We start from the raw sequence: 9653 nt of genomic DNA on the forward strand, positions 1-9653 counted from the left end.
TATGTATTTTTTGTGAGTAAGCAAGCAGTTTGACATTATGAGTAGTTATCTATTCGACTTGTGACAAATTACAGTGGATAGTTTCGTTTTTTGTTGTACATTTTCTTAGTCTGGCTACATTTTCACATTTAGGGGTAGTTCCCTTTTTTTCCCCCCCCCCCCCTCTCCCTCCTAATCTGTTCCCAAGCGCGGTATCAGTTGTTATATGTTTTAGTTATCTTACAGAAGGGGCGCCATTTCTGTGGATACCAGCAGCTGGGAGTTTCCTTGGTCCATTTCGATTTGTTCGGTGGACATAAGTGGTGAGCGCCAGTGATTTTTGTTTATTTATTTGCAGTGTTCGAATTACCCCATCATAACCCTCAGCAAAAGTTGTTTGCTGTGAAATATCTTCTGGGTTTGGAAGAAAATCTTGATTCAAAATTGAGGAAGTTGCACCTGTATCTATCAAAAATGGAATCTCTCTTCCCCCCACATTCACCTGTATTATAGGTCTTCTAGCTGGTAGGGAAGTTTGTAACACATTAAGTCAATCTGAGTCTGATATGGGACCATCCACTATGGATGTCTGTTGGATGTCTGAGGGCTTATTCTTTGGTACAAATTTTCCTGATTTTATGTCTGCCTGCTTCTTTCTACATTCTCTCTGGAAATGTCGTGGTTTCTTGCAGTAATGACAGGGAAAATTATGTCTTGCCCTTCCACCTGTTGTGTTTGCTTGCGCTATTCTGACAGGTTTTTTCTTTTCTCTTAAATCCATAGCAATGCCCATACATCTTTGTTTCACTATCTGTGGTTGTTCTAGAGTTCTCCAATCTGGCGTAGCTGACTTGAATCTTTCCTTAATGCCTGGTTCAAGTCCCTCAATCAATTGTTTAGTATAGAGCCGGAGGACTCCTGGATCAGCAATATTTAATCCCTCATCCCTAAAGCTATCTTCCAGCTCCCGGGAATACTCATCTATGGATTGACCTGCTTTCTGCATAACTATGCCTGTGGATCCTCTCTCCCTCTGTTTTCCTTGCATGAACTGATTTAGAGCCTCTACAAACCGGTTTCCTGACTCTATCACAAAAGGTGCTCTTACATTTTCTCCTGCTGGTCTTTGAGCCTGTGTTGCTACAATCAGCTCCTGAAACATTCCCGATGGCATTTTTAGCCTACATAATTCCATTCCATCCATCCATGAACCATTATGTGTGCGAATTATTTGCTCTATATAACTAGCAAATCTATTTGGGTATCGAGTTGGATCTGGTGCATTCATAAGAAGAGACATACCCTCAGCTGGTGTCCATGGAAAATACTGTTGTGTTTCAATTTGCCTAGTAATTCTTTGATTAGGATTCTCGGGATCAGCTTCTCTCACTCCCTTTGTTATTATCCTAACAGGCGCTAATAACTGATGGCCTTTAGGGGCCCCACAGGCGGAACACTCAGTTCTCCAATCCGGATTCTGCTGGCCACAATTTTGGCATACCCATCCTTCCACCCCGCTTAACCCAGGATATAAATTTGGTATGGGTTTCCCTCCCTCTGTACCTCCTGAAGGTACAAATGGTTGAACACTCGGATCTAGATAAGGAGGAGGAACTGAATGAATCGTAGCACAACATTTTCCCGTACCCATACTCCATTTGGAAGTGTCTGGATCATACTTCCAATTCTCCTCTTTAGCCGTTTTTGAGACCTTTATCATACAGTGTATGATTTCTTCCCACCCATTATCCCTGATAATTCCACCTCGTTCTTTACTCAGTCTTTCCCATTCTGTACTGAACATAAGTGCTTCTGAAATTCCCAATTTTTCTCTTACCCTTCTAATCTGCCTTCTGACTGTCTTTCCACATCTTTCCTGTATGATATCTGCTGCTTCTACTTGTCCTAAGACGGTTTTGGTCTGTTTATTTCCCATTTTTCTTTTCAATATTAGCTATGACTACCCTAGGTGACGTTTGGACAATCACTTACTCTATGGTGATGTCTCGTTGCCTTCTCTCCTAGGGAGCTAAAATATTGAAGGGCTTGTCTGCTCCGTTTCTTCTAATATGCAGGACGTACTTAAGTGCTATTATGCACACAAACAGACCCAGCAACACCATACAGATCACAAAACTTTCTGTGTCAGTTAGCATACTTGTCCCAGGCTCATGAAAACCCGCGTCCTGGGCTCATTCTATCACACCTTATCCAGAAATGAAGGAGGTTAAGCACTTAATTGAGAGTCAAGCATGGGCGGAGAAGAAGAACGCAACCACATGACCCAGTTAGGCTGACTTCCGTGTATAAGGCTTATACCCCAACTATTTCGGCTTATTTTTCTATGCACTTTTGCTCTTCTTTCACAACATACCACAACCTTCACACTGTTCACACACTGCCAGGGACAGGACTCATAAGTCTATACAATATGGTAACCCGAGTTTTATAGGTATCTACTCACTACTAGACTAACCCAGCGTGACACGGCTCATAGAGATCTTTCGGATAATACAGGGCAGATAAAAGAGAACTAATAATGTCTCTTACCTGGCCAGGTTTTTCAGTTCATTTGCCGTCCATTATCCCAGATCTCCGTTGTCCGTATCCGCAGGTAAATCTCGAGCAAATACTCTTATCTCAGGTCCCTGTTCGATGCGCCAAAGAAATGTTAAGTCCTTCTCAGTCCCTGGCTTACTGGAGGTAAGCTTCCAGGTAAATGACACGCAAACAAAGTATTGTGTGATCATATACAGGGGAAGCTCAGGAGCGCGTCTCTAACTCACTGGACTTTACCCCTCCTTTATATAGAAAAAAACATACATTTACAGACATGCGTACAAGCGCTCATATTACACATCCTTTTACAATAACAGTCTATACAAGAGATAAGGCACGGCTTCTTGTATGTAGGTAAAGGTTACAATACAGGAAAGGAATGCGTCCATAAAAGGAAATGTCAACTTTGCTCTACTTTCTTGCTGATAAGCCAGACGTCTCAGCAGAAAGACATAATGGATTCTTTCAGTCTAATCTCTACAACCGAAACACGAAACCCAATGCAAGTCAATGGGGAAGCATAGCCGGCAGTGAGTGGAGGCCAGGAAAACACCTACAGTGCCCATTTTACTGCCAAAAACATCCATTCTTGTTTTCTGAAGCTTGTCAATCTTAATTAACTTTATAATAATAGTTGGGCACTGGAAATTGGGGGTCATTTGGCAAAAGTTGTGGGGGGTAGGGCTGGTTCAAGGTTTTAGTGGGCCCAGGAAACGTGGACTACGTCATGGCGGTGGAGCAGGGAGAGGTAAGTATTTCAACGTTGCAAGTGCTGTGATCCTGAGCAAGCAGGGGGGGCCTACTCGTTCGCATTGGCACTGGCACAGGGCCCCTCAAAGTACGGCGGTGTGTTTGCATGGCGGGGGCGCCTCCCACCAGCAGCGACACTTTTGCGTACTCTGAGTGGCCCTGTGCCAGTGACGTCGCCAACGAGTATGCCCCCCCACCTGATGAAGGAACCTGCACTTTCATCTGCACCTTCCTCTTTGTCCCTGTGTAAGGTGGTATAATATGCGGGAAGGGGAACCTTACTTTCAGCAGGGTCAGATTCTGGCTGTGTAGAGTACAAGAGGAATGTAGTGGTCTAGGTCAATGTACCAGCAGACTCATCTAGCAGTGGCTGGGCAATGGGCAGGATGAGGAGGAAACAGATATAGGGCCAAAGAATAAAGTAGGCTAAATGCAGATCAAAATTGGTAACAGGACTAAACAGGCGGCATTGCTTTGTTCAGTGGAGTAGCAAACCCAAGAGCAGCAGACACTGTTTCAAGGGCCTAACCACACTAGTAGGCCAAATGCAGTTTAATATCTGATAGTATAGGCCGAAATCCAGAATGTGGAAGCTCAGCTTTGTTCAGTTGAGGACAACACCAGGGAGGGGCAGACACCGTTAGTAGGCCGTAACCAAAGTTGAAGGCCAAATGCAGTTTAATATCTGATACTATAGGCCGAAAGCCAGAAGGTTGAAGCCCAGCTTTATTCAGTTGAGGGCAACACCAGAGAGGGGCAGACACCGTTAGTAGGCCCTAACCACCATTTTGTTTTTTAAAAAACACTTAATGAGAGCCAGAAGGTTGAAGCTCAGCTTTATTCAGTTGAGGGCAACACCAGGGAGGGGCAGACACCGTTAGTAGGCCATAACCACCATTTTGTTTTTTAAAAAACACTTAATGAGAGCCAGAAGGTTGAAGCTCAGCTTTATTCAGTTGAGGGCAACACCAGGGAGGGGCAGACACCGTTAGTAGGCCGTAACCACCATTTTGTTTTTTAAAAAACACTTAATGAGAGCCAGAAGGTTGAAGCTCAGCTTTATTCAGTTGAGGGCAACACCAGGGAGGGGCAGACACCGTTAGTAGGCCCTAACCACCATTTTGTTTTTTAAAAAACACTTAATGAGAGCCAGAAGGTTGAAGCTCAGCTTTATTCAGTTGAGGGCAACACCAGGGAGGGGCAGACACCGTTAGTAGGCCGTAACCACCATTTTGTTTTTTAAAAAACACTTAATGAGAGCCAGAAGGTTGAAGCTCAGCTTTATTCAGTTGAGGGCAACACCAGGGAGGGGCAGACACCGTTAGTAGGCCCTAAACACCATTTAAAAAAAAAAAAAAAAAACAGCAGTTAATGAGAGGCAGAAGGTTGAAGCTCAGCTGTATTCAGTTGAGGACAACACCAGGCAGGGGCAGACACCGTTAGTAGGCCGGAACCACCAATGTGTTTAAAAACAGCAGTTAATCAGTGCCGGAAGGTAGAAGCTCAGCTTTATTCAGTTGAGGACAACTTGAATTAGGGACTGCAGACAGACTTAGCAGGCTGTCCCCTGTGTGGACCATGCATCCAATACATTAACCCATTGAGCCACAAAGGACACGTAACCTTCCGTGGCCATGCCTACAGGTCCATGTGTCTGTTGTCAGGTGTACCTTTGTCAGTGTAGGCCTAGTGGAAGAAGGGACCGCAGACAGGCTTCGAAGGCCTAACACAATAAAATGGGCTGGCTGTAGGCACTTTAAAATTGGTTCCAGGGGTACACGGGCAGCAGTGGTCTGGTCAGTGGAGGCCTAGTGGAAGGAGGGACCGCAGACAGGCTTCGAAGGCCTAACACAATAAAATGGGCTGGCTGTAGGCACTTTAAAATCGGTTCCAGGGGTACACGGGCAGCAGTGGTCTGGTCAGTGGAGGCCTAGTGGAAGGAGGGACCGCAGACAGGCTTCGAAGGCCTAACACAATAAAATGGGCTGGCTGTAGGCACTTTAAAATTGGTTCCAGGGGTACACGGGCAGCAGTGGTCTGGTCAGTGGAGGCCTAGTGGAAGGAGGGACCGCAGACAGGCTTCGAATGCCTAACACAATAAAATGGGCTGGCTGTAGGCACTTTAAAATTGGTTCCAGGGGTACACGGGCAGCAGTGGTCTGGTCAGTGAAGGCCTAGTGGAAGGAGGGACCGCAGACAGGCTTCGAAGGCCTAACATAATAAAATGGGCTGGCTGTAGGCACTTTATAATTGGTTCCAGGGGTACACGGGCAGCAGTGGTCTGGTCAGTGGAGGCCTAGTGGAAGGAGGGACCGCAGACAGGCTTCGAAGGCCTAACACAATAAAATGGGCTGGCTGTAGGCACTTTAAAATCGGTTCCAGGGGTACACGGGCAGCAGTGGTCTGGTCAGTGGAGGCCTAGTGGAAGGAGGGACCGCAGACAGGCTTCGAAGGCCTAACACAATAAAATGGGCTGGCTGTAGGCACTTTAAAATCGGTTCCAGGGGTACACGGGCAGCAGTGGTCTGGTCAGTGGAGGCCTAGTGGAAGGAGGGACCGCAGACAGGCTTCGAAGGCCTAACACAATAAAATGGGCTGGCTGTAGGCACTTTAAAATTGGTTCCAGGGGTACACGGGCAGAAGTGGTCTGGTCAGTGGAGGCCTAGTGGAAGGAGGGACCGCAGACAAGCTTCGAAGGCCTAACACAATAAAATGGGCTGGCTGTAGGCACTTTAAAATTGGTTCCAGGGGTACACGGGCAGCAGTGGTCTGGTCAGTGAAGGCCTAGTGGAAGGAGGGACCGCAGACAGGCTTCAAAGGCCTAACATAATAAAATGGGCTGGCTGTAGGCACTTTATAATTGGTTCCAGGGGTACACGGGCAGCAGTGGTCTGGTCAGTGGAGGCCTAGTGGAAGGAGGGACCGCAGACAGGCTTCGAAGGCCTAACACAATAAAATGGGCTGGCTGTAGGCACGTTAAAATTGGTTCCAGGGGTACACGGGCAGCAGTGGTCTGGTCAGTGGAGGCCTAGTGGAAGGAGGGACCGCAGACAGGCTTCGAAGGCCTAACACAATAAAATGGGCTGGCTGTAGGCACTTTATAATTGGTTCCAGGGGTACACGGGCAGCAGTGGTCTGGTCAGTGGAGGCCTAGTGGAAGGAGGGACCGCAGACAGGCTTCGAAGGCCTAACACAATAAAATGGGCTGGCTGTAGGCACTTTAAAATTGGTTCCAGGGGTACACGGGCAGCAGTGGTCTGGTCAGTGGAGGCCTAGTGGAAGGAGGGACCGCAGACAGGCTTCGAAGGCCTAACACAATAAAATGGGCTGGCTGTAGGCACTTTAAAATTGGTTCCAGGGGTACACGGGCAGCAGTGGTCTGGTCATTGGAGGCCTAGTGGAAGGAAGGACCGCAGACAGGCTTCGAAGGCCTAACACAATAAAATGGGCTGGCTGTAGGCACTTTAAAATTGGTTCCAGGGGTACACGGGCAGCAGTGGTCTGGTCAGTGAAGGCCTAGTGGAAGGAGGGACCGCAGACAGGCTTCGAAGGCCTAACACAATAAAATGGGCTGGCTGTAGGCACTTTAAAATCGGTTCCAGGGGTACACGGGCAGCAGTGGTCTGGTCAGTGGAGGCCTAGTGGAAGGAGGGACCGCAGACAGGCTTCGAAGGCCTAACACAATAAAATGGGCTGGCTGTAGGCACTTTATAATTGGTTCCAGGGGTACACGGGCAGCAGTGGTCTGGTCAGTGGAAGCCTAGTGGAAGGAGGGACCGCAGACAGGCTTCAAAGGCCTAACACAATAAAATGGGCTGGCTGTAGGCACGTTAAAATTGGTTCCAGGGGTACACGGGCAGCAGTGGTCTGGTCAGTGGAGGCCTAGTGGAAGGAGGGACCGCAGACAGGCTTCGAAGGCCTAACACAATAAAATGGGCTGGCTGTAGGCACTTTATAATTGGTTCCAGGGGTACACGGGCAGCAGTGGTCTGGTCAGTGGAGGCCTAGTGGAAGGAGGGACCGCAGACAGGCTTCGAAGGCCTAACACAATAAAATGGGCTGGCTGTAGGCACTTTAAAATTGGTTCCAGGGGTACACGGGCAGCAGTGGTCTGGTCAGTGGAGGCCTAGTGGAAGGAGGGACCGCAGACAGGCTTCGAAGGCCTAACACAATAAAATGGGCTGGCTGTAGGCACTTTAAAATTGGTTCCAGGGGTACACGGGCAGCAGTGGTCTGGTCAGTGGAGGCCTAGTGGAAGGAGGGACCGCAGACAGGCTTCGAAGGCCTAACACAATAAAATGGGCTGGCTGTAGGCACTTTAAAATCGGTTCCAGGGGTACACGGGCAGCAGTGGTCTGGTCAGTGGAGGCCTAGTGGAAGGAGGGACCGCAGACAGGCTTCGAAGGCCTAACACAATAAAATGGGCTGGCTGTAGGCACTTTAAAATTGGTTCCAGGGGTACACGGGCAGCAGTGGTCTGGTCAGTGAAGGCCTAGTGGAAGGAGGGACCGCAGACAGGCTTCGAAGGCCTAACATAATAAAATGGGCTTGCTGTAGGCACTTTATAATTGGTTCCAGGGGTACACGGGCAGCAGTGGTCTGGTCAGTGGAGGCCTAGTGGAAGGAGGGACCGCAGACAGGCTTCGAAGGCCTAAAATAACAAACAATAGGCTCATGGCAGTTTTACAGCGGTTACATGGATACACGGCAGGCAGCTTGGTGGTCAGTGGAGGAGTATTGAAAGTAGGTACCGTAGACAGGCTATCAAAGGCCTAAAATAACAAACAATAGGCTCATGGCAGTTTTACAGCGGTTACATGGATACACGGGCAGGCAGCTTGGTGGTCAGTGGAGGAGTATTTAAAGTAGGGACCGCAGACAGGCTATCAAAGGCCTAAAATAACAAACAATAGGCTCATGGCAGTTTTACAGCGGTTACATGGATACACGGGCAGGCAGCTTGGTGGTCAGTGGAGGAGTATTTAAAGTAGGGACCGCAGACAGGGTATCAAAGGCCTAAAATAACAAACAATAGGCTCATGGCAGTTTTACAGCGGTTACATGGATACACGGGCAGGCAACTTGGTGGTCAGTGGAGGAGTATTTAAAGTAGGGACCGTAGACAGGCTATCAAAGGCCTAAAATAACAAACAATAGGCTCATGGCAGTTTTACAGCGGTTACATGGATACACGGGCAGGCAACTTGGTGGTCAGTGGAGGAGTATTTAAAGTAGGGACCGTAGACAGGCTATCAAAGGCCTAAAATAACAAACAATAGGCTCATGGCAGTTTTACAGCGGTTGCATGGATACACGGGCAGGCAGCTTGGTGGTCAGTGGAGGAGTATTTAAAGTAGGGACCGCAGACAGGCTATCAAAGGCCTAAAATAACAAACAATAGGCTCATGGCAGTTTTACAGCGGTTACATGGATACACGGGCAGGCAACTTGGTGGTCAGTGGAGGAGTATTTAAAGTAGGGACCGTAGACAGGCTATCAAAGGCCTAAAATAACAAACAATAGGCTCATGGCAGTTTTACAGCGGTTACATGGATACACGGGCAGGCAACTTGGTGGTCAGTGGAGGAGTATTTAAAGTAGGGACCGTAGACAGGCTATCAAAGGCCTAAAATAACAAACAATAGGCTCATGGCAGTTTTACAGTGGTTACATGGATACACGGGCAGGCAGCTTGGTGGTCAGTGGAGGAGTATTTAAAGTAGGGACCGTAGACAGGCTATCAAAGGCCTAAAATAACAAACAATAGGCTCATGGCAGTTTTACAGCGGTTACATGGATACACGGGCAGGCAGCTGGTGATGAGTGGAGGAGTATTTAAAGTAGGGACCGCAGACAGGCTATCAAAGGCCTAAAATAACAAACAATAGGCTCATGGCTGTTTTACATCGGTTACATGGATACACGGGCAGGCAGCTTGGTGGTCAGTGGAGGAGTATTGCAAGGAGTGTCTGTCCCAGTACTCCCAAAATATAAATAGATGTTAATGTCTCGCAAAACAACCAAAACAAAAAAAAAGGTGGCATACTTAGGTACAGGGGTGGGCTCATCTGCTGAGTTTCTGACATAGTAATTTGGCAGTAACTATTTAATGGTGCCAATATAGGACACAGACACAGACTACTTTAAGTTGCATCATAGATGTCTACAAATTTGTATTGTCAGTGCCAGACATTGAATCATGTCAGCGAATAGACTAAAGATTGGTGGAGCTGTGCGACATAATTTTGCACGTGGTACAGCAAATTTTGAGCTGGGGGAGGGGGAACTCTCTTGAGGCCGGCGGGACCGCCCCAGGGCCCCTCATGTTACAACGGTGTGTCTGACGTTGGGTGCGCACCACCACC

Source organism: Ranitomeya variabilis, chromosome 1 (assembly GCF_051348905.1).
Source record: "Ranitomeya variabilis isolate aRanVar5 chromosome 1, aRanVar5.hap1, whole genome shotgun sequence".
NCBI classification, from domain to species: Eukaryota; Metazoa; Chordata; class Amphibia; order Anura; family Dendrobatidae; genus Ranitomeya; species Ranitomeya variabilis.